We start from the raw sequence: 17474 nt of genomic DNA, 5'->3' as shown, positions 1-17474 counted from the left end.
TCCAAGAGAGAAGTACTAGGAAGAGAGACTCCATCTAAAAAAACAAAAAGAGAATAAGGAGAGAGGGAGAGAGGGTGGGGGAGGAGAGAGAGAGAGAGAGGAAGAGAGGGAGAGATATGAGTGTGCTGCATCCAAATTAGAGCTTATTCTGATGTGGCTATAAGAGGAATGAAAATCAAGCTCTGTGAAGCAGTGGTTCAAAATAGATGCTGAGACTCACAACCAAATACTGCGCAAAGCAAGTCTTGTGGGAGAGTTGGGAGGAAGGATGAAAGATAGAAGGACCTGAAGGGGACATGATCTCTACAAGAATTTTTTAAAATGAGTTCATTCCTAATATAACTTAATAGCAGAATGCTATTTGAGTTCAAGTAAATGACATACTTTTAGGGTAAAGGGGAAATGTAAAATAATAGTTTGAGAACATATTTGGGTTCATCAAACCTATAGAATTTAGCTGGTAAAGGCTCATACCTGTAATCTCAGAACTCACTTTGAGGAAAGAGAATTGACGAGTTTAAGACCAACCTTGGCTATAGTGTAAGGCTATATCTAAATTTAAAAACAAAACAACCTGTAGAGTTAGTACTGAGTACTTCTACAAGCTGGCATGAACAAAAGTTTGCATAGTGAATTTTAAAAGTTATACTTTTTTACTGTATGCTCAGGTCTTTACTCATACCTCCCATACTCTACTGTTGGTAAAAGATCTAAAAGATAAAGCTCTTTGACTGCAGAAGACTGCATGGCAAACAGAAAGTGGGCAGTTTAAAAATTACCTACTTGAAAGTATTTTGTATCAGGAATTATGTCCAGTATATCAATGAAAAGTACTGTTACCTAGTTTTTTGGAACATTACTAGAGCTGATATGAATTTAGAGACACACTCTGCACCCAAATAACTTTCTTCCACAGATGATTTGTTACTCAACTACAACATTGGGGTTTTATTCTTGTATGATCACATATTAATTTGCTGCTGGGTATTACTGACCATGCTTGAAGAGAAGTGATTTAATATGACCCCAAAATTTACTCTTCCAGAAAGATGTAAATAGATGTAGAAAGTCTAGTGTTGCTAGAACTAAAAGTTATATTCCCAATGGTCACCATGTGACAAACAGAGCTATCTCCAGAAGGGCAAAGGAGGAGCCAGTGCTTGGAAGGATGTCATATGGCATGTCTTTGTAGGTACATTTGTAGGAGAGACATGGAGATAGAGAGTCAGAGTCTGATGGGAGAAAGGTGACTAGGGAAGGACAAGATAATCCCCAATAATATATTGCTTGCATTTATGAGCTGACTCTTGAAAAATTCTCTTTTGTTAATTGATATTTTAACCTCATTTTATATTGTTGATATACATGCTGAATTTTATGCACCTAGTAATGGTAATTTGTTGAATACTGAATATATCATGCATATATATATAGTATCTGTCTATTTATATGTATATCTGTGTATAAAATTTTAAAGCAACCTTTATTTTTAGGAAACCTTATTAAAGATATAGAACTTAAAAAAGGTATTTTTGTGTTCTCTTCATGCCAAAGGAATATATGCTTGAATTCTGTAAGAATTAAATGACTTTATCTACTTCTAGAACTTGGAACCATTTCCCCAGATAAAATCTTATGAAACACATTCTGAAACTCCTAGGGTTTAATATAATGCTTTCGGCCACTGTGAGTGTCATAACACTTGTCCAAGCAAATGAAGCTGTTTTGCATGAATGACTTTAGTGATCTTGTCATTTCCAGAAGATACTATTTCACTCTTGGCATTACCAATTCTACTTCTGACAGTCTTTCTGCCTCCTCTTCAGTTATAATCCTTGAATCTCAAGTGGGGATCTCAATCTTTGGTGATTTGAATGAGATGTCTCAGGTAAGTCTTGAGCACTTGAATACTTACTGCCTTTGGCTATTTGTTAAGAACTAGGAGGCATGGCCTTATTGGAGGAGATAAGTCTCTTGGGCAGGCTTCAAGGTTTCAACAGACTCATTCCATCCCAAGTATGCTCTCTGCTTACAGTTTGTGGGTCATAATGTGAGATTTCAGCTACTGTTTCAGTGTAAGGTCTGTAAGCCTTCTTTCATAATTCCCATCATGATAGTGATGACCCTCCTTCTTTATAAGTTGCTTGGGCCCTGGTATTTTGTAAAGAAACTACAACTTAGTAGCTTTGTAACAAGAAACTATGACATTGAGTAACTATTTCAGTTCTGCAATGTCAAAGAATAACTGGGCCATGGTAAAGTAACTTAGTAGTTAACTATTTGTGGATCAAAATATGAGTTCACTGCTTTTTCTCCAAACCCATGATTATGACAGGCTCCTAGCTCTCTGGATGTCTAAGGCCAAAACAAAACCTTCCCAATATACCTTGTCTTGGAGATACTGTTTTTTCACAGTAGTGGAAAAGGTAACAAATACAGTGATTGATATAGCTGCTTCATTTGTGGCTGAGCACTTCATAGGTACTTATTCTCTGTAGTTTGGTAAGTTGTGAGTTTCTCCATTGACCACCATCCACTGCACACAGAAAGTTTTCTGAAGATTCATAAAAACAGCACTAATAGTGGGTATGAACATAGAAATTGAGAGGGTAATTAGAAACTATATACATTCAGAAAACTAATAGTAGTAAAGTTCACTTTGGAGCTAATTAACTTCCCATCCATGGGTTTTTGGCCATATTTACAGTATGAGGCATATATTTCCTCTTATGGGGTGGGCCTTAACTACAGTCACAAAACTGTTGATAACACCCATAACATTCATGCCACTATTGCATCGTTCAGCATACATTGTTGTGCTGGCCTGTACTAGAGCTCACAGAGCTCAAAGATGATTAAGAGTGCTAATAACTTTCCCTCTCCAGCAGCCTAAATACCACCTTCTTATGCTATGAAAGTTTTCCATTAGAGAGGAAGCTTCTTTGTTAGGACCATTAGATTTCTCAATGTCTTTACCAATAGGATTGTACCTTTAAGATATGGTGGAAAACACAAACTAATGACACTCAATAGCTGGTATTATTTGGGGAGTTTATAAGACACCACTGACCAACAACTTAAAGGAAAATATCCCACACCAGGCATTGGGCCTTTTATTTGGAAATATGTAGTTTCTAGGGTTAGAACAATTCTCTTTGTAGGGTAACTTTAATTAAACTCTATTTTATGAATATTTAGGAAGACAATTCTAATTTTTGTTCATCTTCTGTAACCAAGCGTATTCCAACCTCAAAGAGACAAATAAAACTTTTCAAGGATACATGAAATTATTTATATTTAGAAAACTAATCATAAAAAATTAAGTATATAGACACTGCATTTAATATGAGGATACATCTTACCTAGGAACCAGGTCAAAAGAAGATGATTTGGAGAACACTTGAAGAATTGAGGTGAGTAATGAACAGAAGTTGTTTTAACCAATAGAATAACCAACACCCTATTGCTCAAGCCTCTTGAACTGTTTTATATGAAGAACTGAGGGAACTGTCTAGATATGGAATGAAACCTGTGAGTATGGGATAACAAGTAACCAGTATCAAATACTCTTTAGAAATATGAGTAAGTCTTAAGGTTTAATATATTTTTATTATATTAAGGTTACATGTACAAATATCCCCAAAACAAGCAAACAAACAAACAAATAAAAAACAAGGATTATGGAGTATACCCTTTGTATTACATACCATCATTACTATTATATGGCTAGTTATTTTATTTTTGACTTTGAAACTTTTGCTAAATACTGACCAAACTCCTAGTCACCATAGGATTTAAGATTACCAAGCATTATTACTTAGTGTATTTCCTGAGGAAGTTAATAAAATATTTACATTTATATAAACTTTTGTGTTAAATATTGAACAGTAAATATTTTAGGCTTTTGAGCCAGGGATTCCCAGTTACAGCCATTTACCTCTCAGTATCATCAGAAGACAAGACAGCCACAATTGGCATTTAAGTAAATGAAGGAATCTTTTCTTCAATAAGACTTTACAGCAAATGGAAAGAAAAAAAAGAAGAAAAGGAAGGAAGGAAGGAAGGAAGGAAGGAAGGAGAAAAGACAAAAAGGAAGATTAACCAGTTTTGAAAAAACAAGTAGGCAATTGATTGGTTTGAGAAAGGCAAGCAGGCAATTCAATGGTTTTAATTTCTGTGCCATAGTATGCCAACCTTTTTCTCAGATATCTAACTGTCACTGCCAATGTTTACAAAGCTACTTGATAGACTCAAAACTGCTTATTCTCTAATCGCTGATAGAGCAGAAAAATCCTCTCCATTAAGCAAATTCCTAAGCAATTATACATCTTGGATTCAGATCTTGACTCTGCTATGCATACACTCTATTATAAAGTTGCTTTTATTCAACTTTTTTATTTTTCATATTTATCTTCAGTTGATCTGCTAGTTACTTTTATTGTTACTATGGCAAGATACTTGAAAAAAAAAAACAACTAAGTAAGGGTGATTTGTTTGTTTGTTTTTGTCTTATATTTCCAAGAGTTACAGCCTATCCTTTTAAGGAATGGATGATGTGTGAAGCTTGGAAGCAGATGATTATATTGCGTCCACAATCAAGAAGTGGAAAAAGATTAGTGCTGATGCTCAGCTCACATACTTCTGTGTTGCTTTTCATGTAGTATCAAGTTGCTCATGCCTTGGTGCTCATATTCAGAGTAAATACTCCATCTTCACTTACATTTCTCTGTAAACACCCTTATAGATATTCCCGATGTGTATCTCCAAGGTAATTCTAAGATTTTTTTCTTTTTTTAATATTTTACTTGTGACGATGCTTTGTTTGCATCTGTGCATATATACCACATGTGTGCCTGGTTCCCAAAATGGTTAGAGAGAGTCCCCTAGAACTCTAGTTATAGACAGTTGTGAGCCATTATGTGAGTGTTAGGAATTAAATCTTGGTCTTCTGTAAGAGCAGCAAGTGTTCTAACAACTGAGCTATTACTTCTGTTCCTCACACATGATTTTAAATCCCATCAAGTAGACAGTAAAGACTGGTCATCGCAATTGAATCCTAGGACTGCTGTGAAGACTTAATACTAAAGTGTGCAAAGTGTTCTCTGTCTCACTGTGTAAGAAGTACAAATTTAAAGATTTTGTTGGTACACACTTTAAATACTTATCAAAATACTTCTACAAAGTTTGTATCTAGTAGCATCAAACAAATTTCTACATTTCCCCCTCCAATTCTGAAAAAAAAAATACTAAATTTTGACTTTAAAACTTTTGCTAAAGACTGACCAAACTCTTGAACCTTGAAATATTTCCTAATTGTGATTTTTTTTCAGGACAAACCAAGAGCTTCAAGCAAGTCAGAAATTGATGAATAGATTTTGGTTGAGGCTTAATGGCTGTCTCAGCATGAGGTAGACTAACAACTTTTCAGCTTGAAGAAAGCTAAATGAGCTTTAGCAATGTAAGGAGAAAAACATTTTCCTTCAAAGAAAAATTCTTTTACAAAAACAGAAACTTTTCTCTGGTAGATATGTTTTCTGAAGGCAATAAAAGAACCAATCATAATCCTTAGAGTATATATCAGGAAGACAAGCACCCAAAACATCCAAAGCTTGTTTGGGTTTCAGTATGAACTTTCAGAGAGGTCCAGACAATACGAAGTTGACACAATCATCAATATGTCACTGGATTCATCAATGAAACACTTATTATTTAGGATGTTCTGGAGTGTTCCATACCCTTCTGCAATTCTAAAGAAGCCAAGATGAAGGACATAGACAAAATTAAAATATAGAAAGGGCATTCTCTGGCTTCAAAGTTTAATGACAACAAAGCATGAGCCAGAAAACATTTGCATCAGAGAAAATATTTTTCATTTCAGTGCCAAGTGATTGATTAAAAGAAAATGACTTTAGGAAATGAGAGACACCAATTGCCTTTAAATGAAAATTATGAACAGAAATCAGGGGTGATAAAATGCAGAATGCAGTGATAGAGATTCCAGACTGTGCCTGAAAAACAAAGAAGTGAGAGTGCAAGGCCTGAAAGTAACAAATTCCTGGCTCAATCTAACAGTATGGGATGAATCTTGTCCTATACCATCTTCCTCTATTAAGCAGTTGACATAATGTGCACTCATCCTGAAGAGGAGCCTATACTTTATGCAGTCTGAGATTCAAATACTGACCATTTCGTGAAACACCCTTAAGGCATGTTCAGAAGTAATTATTAGCCAGATACCCGGGCATTCTATGGTCCCGTTATATTAATGTGTAGTGTGTGATACCACAATAACTATTAACTGATTAACTAACTAAACAAAAACTTCAGTTTCACCTTCATTTATTTGAAATAATTGATCCCAAGATGCACAAAGCTTCAAGTCATGTGTAACACAAATTCTTTTTTCCCCTTAAAATCCATCTTGCATCATATTTTTCATAATTTATATATTTAACCACTTTACAGCCTGATTGCAGCACTGTCTCTCCCCTCTTGACAGTCTCAACATCACACCCCTCCTACCATTCCCATCTCTGAGAGAAAGAGGTCTCCCATGGGCACACACCCACTCTACCACATCAAGTGGCCAAAAGGCCAGGACAAGGCAGCCCAGGTATGGGAAAAGGATCGAAAGCCAGGCAAAAGAATCATATACAAAAATCAAGTGACCAAATGTGTGTGGATTCATCTCTGGGTCTTCAGTTCGATTCCATTGATCCACTAGCCTATTGCTGTGCCATTATCATGCTGTTTTAATTACTTGTTGCTCTATAGTACAACTTGAGATCAGGTATGGAGATTCCTCCAGAGGATCTTTTATTGTATTGGATTGTTTTTGCTATACTGGGCTTTTTGTTTCTCCATATGAAGTTGAAAGTTATTCTTTCAATATCTTCAAAATATTTTGTAGGTATTTTGATAAGGATTGCATTGAATTTATAAATTGCTTTTGGTAAGATGGCCATTTTTACTATGTTGATTCTCCCGATCCAGGAACAAGGTAGATCCCGCCATCTTCTGATGTCATTTTCAATCTCTTCAGAGATTTAAAGTTTTTTTTCAAATAAGTCCTTCACTTGCTTAGTTAGGGTTATTCCTAGATATTTTATATTGCCTGTGGCTATCGTGAAGGGAATAATTTTCCTAATTTCTTCCTCTGCCTGTTTGTCATTTGTATATAGGAAAGCTACTGACTTTTTTGAGTTTATTTTGTATCCTGCCAATTTGCTGAAGGTGTTTATCAGCTGTAGGAGTTCTCTGGTGGAATTTTGGGGGTCACTTATATACACTATCTTATCATCTGCAAATAGGGATGATTTTACTGCTTCCTTTCCCATTTGGATCCCCTTGATCTCCTTTTGATGTCTTATTGCTCTGGCTAGAACTTCAAGAACTATATTGCAGAGATATGGGGAAAGTGGGCAGCCTTGTCTGGTCCCCGATTTTAGAGGGATTTCCTTGAGTATCTCTCCATTTAATTTAATGTTGGCTATTGGTTTGCTGTATATAGCCTTTATTATGTTTAGAAAAGTGCCTTGTATTCCCGATCTCTCCAGAACTTTAAACATAAATGGGTGTTGGATTTTGTCAAATGCTTTTTCTCCATCTAAAGAGATGATCATGTGGTTTTTTGACAAAGAAGCCAAATCCATTCAATGGAAAAACGACAGCATCTTCAACAAATGGTGCTGGTCTAACTGGATGTCTACATGTAGAAAAATGCAATTAGACCCCTATTTGTCACCATGCACAAAACTCAAGTCCAAGTGGATTAAAGACCTCAACCTAAAACCACAGATATTAACCCAGTTAGAGGAAAAAGTGGGGAAGAGTTTGGAACACACAGGCACATGAGGAGACTTCCTGAATGGAACACCAACAGCCCAGGACTTAACATCAACAATTAATAAATGGGACCTCATGAGGCTGAGAAGCTTCTGTAAGGCAGGTGACACTGTCAAGAGAACAAAGCGACAGCCTACAGACTGGGAAAAGATCTTCACCAACCCTACATCTGACAAAGGTTTAATATCCAAAATATATAAAGAGCTAAAGAAATTAAACACCACCAAACCAAATAACCCAATTGAGAAATGGGGCTTGGAACTAAACAGAGAATTCTCAACAGAGGAATATTAAATGGCTGAGAAATACTTAAAGAAATGCTCAACCTCCTTAGTCATCAGGGAAATGCAAATCAAAACAACTCTGAGATTCCATCTTACACCCATCAGAATGGCTAAGATCAAAAATTCAAGCAACACCACATGCTGTTGAGAATGTGGAGCGAGAGGAACACTCCTTCATTGTTGGTGGGAATGCAAACTAGTACAACCACTTTGGAAATCTATCTGGTGCTTTCTCAGAAAAACGGGAATAGGGCTTCCTCAAGACCCAGCTATTCCACTCCTTGGAATATACCCAGAAGATGCACTACCACACAACAGGGACATATGCTCAACCATGTTCATAGCTGCCTTTTTCATAATAGCCAGAACATGGAAACAATCTACGTGTCCCTCAGTAGAAGAATGGATAAAGAAACTGTGGTACATTTACACTATTGAATACTACTCAACTATTAAAAACAAGGAATTTTTGAAATTTGTGGACACATGAATTGAACTAGAAATTATCATAATGAGTGAGTTCACACAGAAGCAAAAAGAGCTAAGTGGTATATACTCACTTATATCGAGACACTAGTCCAAAGTGTACGTCCCCATGAAAAACTCTACCCACCAGGAAAGTTGGTCAGAGGGGAGGACAACCTATTGAGATTTTAGGTGTGAGAAGCCTGGGAGAATGAGTAGATAGAAGGATCCAGTGGGTCCTGGAAAACTACAGGTGGGTCTGGGCCCTGGGATCCTCTACAAACTATGGCAACAGCCAAGGAAAATATAGGCAATAAACTTCAAACCCCTACCCAGACTAGCCAATGGACAGGACATTCTCCACCAGTAAGTGGAGAAGGAGATCTGACTTTCACACAAACTCTGGTGCCCCATATTTGAGCATGTCCCTTGGATGGAGACACCTGGTGGCACTCAGAGGAAGGATAATAGGTCACCAAGGAGAGACTTGATATGCTATGAACATATACAGGGGGAGGAGGTCCCCCTCAGTCACAGACATAGGGGAGGGGAGTAGGGGGGGAAGCAGTAGGACGGGAGGAATGGGAGGATACAATGGATGGGCTAACAACTGAGATGTAATATGAATAAATTAATAAAAAAAGAATCATACACAGACATTGCTCCAAATGTTAGAAGCCCACACAAAGCATGCTTGTGCATGCTTTTTGGTTGGTGATTCAGTGTTTAAACTATGCCAGGATAGTTTACTCTTTAGGTCTTATTGTGGTTTCCTTACCCTCTCTGGTTCCTTCAATCCTCCCTCTCTCTCTCTCTCTTCCACAAGACTCTCAAGCTCAGCTTATTGTTTGGCTGTGAGTCTACATACTTATTTACATCAGCTGCTGGATGAAGCCTCTCAGAAGACAGTTATGCTAGGCTCCTGTCTGCAGTTAAAGCAAATATCCTTAATATTGTCAGAGTTGGCTTTTCCCAAGGGGTAGGTATGAAGTTCGACCAGTCATTGGTTTACAACTTCCCCAGTCCCTGCTCCTTGTTTACTTCTACACTTCTTGTAGGCAGGACAAATTTTGGGTGGAAGGTTTGGTACATAGAATGGTGTTCCCTCCTTCCAATGGAAGTCCTACTTAGCTACAGTAGGTGGTGACTTCTGGCTCCATATCTCCCAATGCTACCAGTCTCTGGTAGTGTCACCCCCATAGTCACCTATAGTAGCCTCCCCCTTCCCAGAGATGCCACACTACCAATGATCTTTCTCTCCTCACACCTTGTCCCCACCTCTGTTCCCCTCCCCACCCCCTCTAGTCCCATCCCTGCATCTTCTTCAGATGTCTATTTTATTTCCCCTTCTGATTAAGACCCAAACATCCTTCCTTGTGTCCTACTTGCTACTTAGCTTCTTTTGGTCTGTGGATTGTAGTGCACTTTTACTTCATTTTATGGCTAATGTCCACTTATAAGTGAGTATATACTATGCCTGTCATTCTGTTTCTGGTTTACTTCATTTGAAATTATATTTTCTAGTTCCATATATATTCTTGCAAACTTTTGGGTGCCTTTATTTTAATAGCAAAGTAATATTCCATTGTGTAAGTGTATCACATTTTCTTTATTGATTCTTAAGTTGAGGGACATCTTGATTGTTTCAAGTTTCTGATTATTACAAATGAAGCTTCTAATGATATATTTGACCAAGTGTCATGGTGGTATGGTGGAGATATATGACCGGGGAGGAGGTAGTATATCTGGGTCTTGAGGTAGTACTATTCCTAATTTTCAGAGAAATCATCAGATTGATTTCCAAAGTGGTTATACAAGTTTGCAATCCCATAAGCAGTGCAAGATCCATGACAGCATGTGTTGTTTACATTTGGTTTTGTCATGTAATATGATGTTTTCTTCATCTATGGTGATTAAAATATTTCTGGGTATCATAGTCTGGGCTGAAATATGTTGTCTTTTAGAGTCTGCAAGACATCCACCCAAGACTTTCTGGCATTTAGAGTCTCTGTTTAGAAGTTGGGTGTAATTCTGATAGGTTTGTCTTTGTATGTTTTTTGGCCTTTTTCCTTGCGGATTTCAATATTCTTTCTCTCTTTGTACATTTAGTGTTTTATTATTATGTGACAAAAGAATTATTTTCTGGTCCAATCTATTTTGTGCTCTCTAAGTTTCTTGTATGTTTATAGGCATCTCTTTCTTTAGGTTCAGGGAGTTTCTTCTATTGTTTTGCTAAAAATAATTTCTGGACCTTGGAGATAGCATATTCTCCCTCTTCCATTCATATTATTCTTAGGTTTTGTCTTTTTATAGTGTCCCAGATTTCCTGGATTTTTTGTTTCAAGATCTTTTTGACTTAACATTTTTTGACTGATGAATTGATTTTGTCAATTGTATCTTCTATACATGAGATTATCTCTTCCATCTCTTTTATTCTTTTCATGATGCTCACATCTTTATTTATTCTCTTCTGTAGGCTTTCCACCTCCAGGATTCCCTCAATTTGTGTATCCCTTACTGTTTCTATTTCCATTTTCATAACATGAACAGTTTTATTCATTTCCTTCACCTATTTCATTGCATTTTCCTGTATTTATGTGATTTATTTATTTCCTCTTCAATGGTCCCTATGATCTTTATGAGGTTTGATTTAAAGACATCTTCATGTGCTTTGACTATGTTAGGATATGCAGGGCTTGCTGTAGTAAAATATCTAGGTTCTAGTGTTTATCTTCTTGCCCTGCCTCTTGTTGATTGTGATTTTGCCTTGACTTTTAGCCATCTAGTTTTGCCTGGTGTTGACTGGCAGAACTCTTTGGTGAGACAGGCAGAGCCTTGAACCTGAGTATGAAGCTCAAGCAAGAGCAACATCCCACTGCACACCTCTGTTGCCTGTGCCCCAGGTGCATCAGAACATTCCTGGGTCCTACAGCCCTCCCAAGAAGAGGGACAGTACCATGAGCCTGACAATAGAGCATAGGGAACAGTGTGTATGTAGCTCACCTCTGCTAGCCATGTTCAAGGACATCCAGACAAAGATGGAACTAGTAAGGAGAAGGGTTTTCAATTATGTTTTTTTTTTTAATTTTTCTTTTCTGATTTATTCTTTAGAGTGCTTGTATGTATATATGTCTGGATGTATAAGCATGTGTGTGTGCATAGGAGTCTTTTGTGTGTGTGTGTGCACATATGTGAGTGTAAGTATGTGTAAGCATCTGAGTGCATGTGGACCTATATATATATATGTGTGTGTGTGTGGTGTGTGTGTGTGTGTGTGTGTGTGTGTGTGTGTGTGTGTGTGTATGCCTGTGAGTTCATGTGAACAGACACCAAAGGAAGATGCTAAATATGATCCTCTATTACTCTCTATGTTATTTCTTTTGAGGTAGCATTTTTCTTGTACTTGCATCTCCTGAATTTTGGCTAGGCAAGAAACAAACATGTACCAGTGGCCCTCATTTTCCACTTATCACAGTGCTGGGTTTATAGGTACAGACAAGAGAGAACCTGTCAATATTGCTGTGTGGGTGCTAGGATCTGTGTTTAGATCTTTGTAGGTTTACAATAAGTATTATTGACTACTGAGTCATGTGGTTATACTGTATTATGTGGCTAATATCTGCTTATGAGTGAGTATATACCATGTGTGTCTTTCTGGGTCTGGGTTACCTCACTGAGTAGTATTCCATTGTGTAAATTTACTACAGTTTCTTTATCCATTCTTTGGTTGAGGGGTATCTAGTTTGTTTCCAGATTCTGGCTATTATGAATAAAGCTGCTATGCCCAGAAGTGGTATAGTTGGGCATTGAGGTATCACTACTACCATTTTTTTTGAGAAAGTACCAGGTTGATTTAAAAAAGGGTTGTACAAGTTTGTATTCCCACCAGCAATGAATGGAAAGGTGTTCTCCTTTCTATATATCCTTGGCAGCATGTGATCTTAGCTATTATGGAAAGTGTAAGATAGAATCTCAAAGATGCTTTGATTTACACATACATGATGTGTAAGGTCATTGTGAAATTCTTTAAGTGTTTCTTATTTAATATTCTTCTGATGAGAAGGCTTTGTGAGTTGTGAAGAAGTAGGTATATTCTTTTCTGTTTTGGGTGAAATGTTCTGTTCGATGTGCATTAAGTCCATATCATTCATGACATCTATTAGATTTATTATTTCTCATTTTAGTTTCCTTACTTCTCTGTTCAGCTTCTGTCTCCATGATCTGTCCATTGGTGAGGGTGGGTGTTGAATTTTCCCACTATTAATGTGTGGAGTTCCCTGTGTGATTTAAGCTTTAGTAATGTTTCTTTTATGAATGTGTGTGCCCTTATATTTGGGACATAGATGTTCAGATTGAGATGTCATCTTGGTGTAATTTTCCTTTGATACGTATGAAGTATCTCTTTTGATTAGTTGAAAGTCTACTATATTACATATTAGAATGGCTACTCCCACTTGTTTCTTTGATATGTTTGCTTGGAAAACATGTTTCAAGCCCTTTACTCTCGAGTAATGTCTTCTTTGTGCCTGAGGTATGTTTTTTTGTATGTATCAGAATAATGGGGCCTCTTATGCACCCATTCTGTTGGTCTGTGTTGAGTCCATTGATATTGAGAAATATTAATGTCCAGTGATTATTAAAAGTTTTTATTTTGATGTTGGTTGTGGAAGTGTGTTTATGTCCTTGTCTACTTTAGGTTTGCTGTAGAAAAGTTATTTATATCATGTGTTTTGTGGGGAATAGTTAATCTCTTCAGGTTGGAGTTTTCCTTCTGTATCTTTTAATGCTGGGTTTCTGGATAGATATTATTTACATTTGGTTCTACCCTTGAATATCCTATTTTATTCATCTACAAATATTAAGTTTTGATGGGGCAGGGTGCGATGGTGGTTTATCTCTGTGAATTTGAGACCAGTCTCGTCCACAAATTGAGTCCAAGGCAGCCAACCCTATACAGAGAAACCCTGTCTCAAAAAATGTTTTGATGGGTAAAGATGTCTGGACTGGCATCTGGGGTCTCTTAGGGTTTGTGAGATATCTACTCAGGCCCTTGTGCTTTTCTGATCTCTGCTGAGAAGTCAGGTGTGATTCTGAAATATTTGGTATTATATGTTACTTAGCCATTTTTCCTTGCAGCTTTTACTTATTTATTTTTGTTCTGTACATTTAGTGCTTTTGTGACTGTGTAGTAGGAAGGATTGTTTTCTGGTCCAATCTATTTGGTGTTCTTCTTGCTTGTTTACAGGCATCTCTTTCTTTAGGTTGGTGAGATTTTCTTTTATGATTTTGTTAAAAATATTTTCTGAGTCTTGGAGCTGGGAATCTTTTCTTCTATTATTCTTATTACTAGGTTTTGTTTTTTTCATGATGTCATTGATTTTCTGGATGTACTGTGTTAGGAATTTTTTAGACTTAACATTTTATTTGATGGATGCATCAAATCCTTCCATTGTATCTTCTACACCTGCAATTCTTTCCTCCATTTCTTGTACTCTCTTGTCAGTGATTAACTCTGTAGTTCCCATTTTATTTCTAAGATCTCCCTCTCCAGGACTTCCTCAGTTTGTGCTTTCTTTATTGTTTCTATTTCCATCTTCAGATCTTGAAATGTTTTGGTGATTTCTTTCATCTGTTTGTATTTTCCTGTAGTTCTTTCAGTGATTTATTCATTTCCTTTCTAAAGGTCTCAAACTTTTTGCCTGTCTATTCTTGTATTTATTTAAGGATTTTGTTTCCTCCATTATCATTTTCATAGGCATAGAATTTCTTAAGTTTTGGTTGTCTTAGGGGATCCAGAGCTGCTTGTCATAGGATAACTGGGTTCATAAGAGGCCATATTGCTCTGGTTTTGGTAGTTGTGTGGGGTTTTGCATGTGTGTATGTGTGACTTTCTTCTTTTCTTTTTTCTTTTTAAAAATTTTAATTTATTATTACTCATTCAGATTGCATCCTGATTGTTAGTCCCTTGTTTCTATCTTCTTGTTCCTACCCTCTGTCCCTCTTCTGCTCTATTTCTTGCCTCTAGACCTCTGACAGAAGGGGACCTCCTCATCAAAAATATGACCAGAGCCTATCATATCTCATCCAGATAGGCAGCTTCCCCTTCCTCTGTGTGCCCACTGGGCCTCCCTACCCTGTGAAAATGATCAAATCTAAGGCACCAGAGTTTGTGTCAGAGGGAGTCTCTACTCCTCCCACAACTATGGAGAATGAGCTTTCCATTGGCTAGAACTGAACACGGGGTCTATGTTTTCTGCATGCATTGTGCATGGTTGGTGCAACAGTTTGTGCAGGTCTCCCTGGTCCAGATTCACTGCTTTGATGGTCTCCTTGTGGGCTCATTCCATGCCCTCATTCCTCCATACCACTCTCTGTGTTCCACCCAGAGTTCAGCAGTGAGACCTAATATCTGTGCTGATCCCTGCCTGAGTGGAGTCCCTGACAGGATATATATGTTGGGATAATATCCACTTATAAGAGTGTATATATCATCCATGTCTTTGTGGGTCTTAGTTACCTCACTCAGGTTGAAGGTTTCTAGTTCCATCATTTGCCTGCAAATTTCAATATTTCCTTGTTTTTCATAGCTGAGTAGTATTCCTTTGTGTAAATGTACCACAGTTTCTTTATCCATTCTTCAGTTGAAGGACATCTAGGTTATTTCCAGATTCTGGCTATTAGGAATAAAGGTTCTATGAACACCGATGAGCAAATGTCCTTGCTGTATGGTGGAACTTCTTTTGGGTGTATACACAGGAGTGGTATACATAGATCTTGAGGTAGCACTATTCCCAATTTCTGTGAAAGTACCAGATTGATTTCTAAAATGCTTGTAGAAGTTTACACTTTGACCAGTGTTCCCCTTTCACCAGATCCTGGCCAGCATGTGCTGTCACTTGAATTTTTTTATCTTAACCATTCTGGTTGGTAAAAAATGAAAATCTCAGGGTCATTTCCATTTGCATTTACCTGATAACAAAGGTGATTGAGCATTTCTTTAGGTGTTTCTCAGCCATTCAATGTTCTTCTCCTGTAAATTCCATCTTGATCTCTGTGCCCCATTTTTAATTGGGTTATTTGATTTGGTGATGTTTAATTTCTTGAGTTCTTTATATATTTTGGATATTAGCCCTTTGTGATAAGTAGGATTGATGAAGATCTTTTCTCAGTCTTTAGGCTGTTGTTGTGCTCTGTTGACAGTGTCCTTTGACTTACAGAAATTTTTCAGTTTCATGAAATCCCATTTATTAGTTGTTGATCTTAGAACCTAAGCTATTGGTATTCCATTCAGGAAATTGTCTCCTAAATCAATGAGTTCAAGACTTTGCCCACTTTTTCTTCTAACTGATGGTGGAACTAAATACATGCCATGTCTAATCAGCAAGACAGCACTGACTAACATGACTCAGAGACTGAAGTGAGAACTACAAAACATCAGTGATGGTGATTCCAAGGTGTTGATTGTGTTCTTAAGCTTATCATTAGCCATCTGGTTGTCTATGATGTTGGCTGGTAGATCCTGTTTCCCACCATATTTCTAGGGTGGTATGGGAATAGCCTGGGTAGGAAGCTGGAAATTCCTGAAGATGCCCTCCTCAGATTGGTGGGAATGGTCTTAAACTAGAGGGTCATTCTCAGGGACTTTCCAGAGGCTCTGTTCAGATGTATGATCCCAAGGACAAAGTGGCCAACTCAGGGGCCTGGGGACCCTCGTATTGCCAAGGGAAGTCCTCAAGTTGATTGTCCCACTATTGACTTTTTTAGCTACAAGGTTAATGAGGTCATGCTGCCCAGTCACTTTGCACAGACACTGTGTTCACTGAGTAGGTAAGCTTCAGGTTGGAGCAGCATTCTCAGTCCTGTAGAATATCAACTCCATGTGAATGCCCAAGGTTGGGGCTGTAAGCAGGTACCTGGAAGTTGTCAATAAATGGTAGGAGTGGATATTTGAACTGAGGCTGACTGATGCAGTACCAGTGGGAGCCTGGGAGCCTGGGAGCCTTTTCAGAGTTTAGCTGAGTGAGAAGAAGTTGGACCTGTGATTTTTTTTTCCTCACCATGGATTATAGTCTCACCTGGGAAACACAGATGTTGGTGTTTTGGGGTCCACAGCATGGCATATTGTTTGCTCTGATCTCACTGCTGTCCTGATGTTCAGATACCATGTGCACTTGGTGCTCCCATCTTGGATCCTTGGTATACTATTCTTAATAGAAGCAATATGAAGCAAAGTCTGGGATTTCTTTTCCTGGCTGGAATACTGGATGGCAGCTTCACTGTGAAAGGCTTGACATGATTTTTTTTTCTGTGAGTTGAATTACTCAGCATAGATAAAGGTATGCCTCGTGATAGGCTTAGAAAGTCTTCTGATATATTATTGTTTCTCCTGACTATAACATCAACTTGAAGTCAGCATGAAAGCAGTGAAGAACAGTCAAACAATGGAACATTTTTCACAAGCACTGTTGGTTTAATGAAATCTCTGCTGGATCCTGGAATGTTGCTTTCACATCTCTTAGAGGTAGGATAAGGAGGTACACTACAATTTTCATCATTTCCATTATGTTTTACTACATTAAGCTTTTTTATGCAGACTTTGCACTCAAGAGTTATATTCAGTTTTGTTCAATATCAGGAGATAGTACAAGAGCAGCCATTGATGAGATACTTCAGCAGTCAAGCTTTCAGAACGTTCAGACTCAGAAATAGCATGACTTGCTAATAAATTTATTTCATCATTTACCCATGGACTCTTACAACTGATGGTTGGCTATAGGAAGAGACAAACTATTCATTTCATTCCTATTTAGAATCAAAACTACTTTCATTAGTTTCTGTCTTTAAGTTTCACTCCTGGTTGATCTCAGCTAAAGATTTTTT

Source organism: Acomys minous, assembly GCF_964271855.1.
Source record: "Acomys minous genome assembly, chromosome: 19".
Taxonomy (NCBI): domain Eukaryota; kingdom Metazoa; phylum Chordata; class Mammalia; order Rodentia; family Muridae; genus Acomys; species Acomys minous.
Note: the sequence above shows the minus strand (reverse complement) of the source record.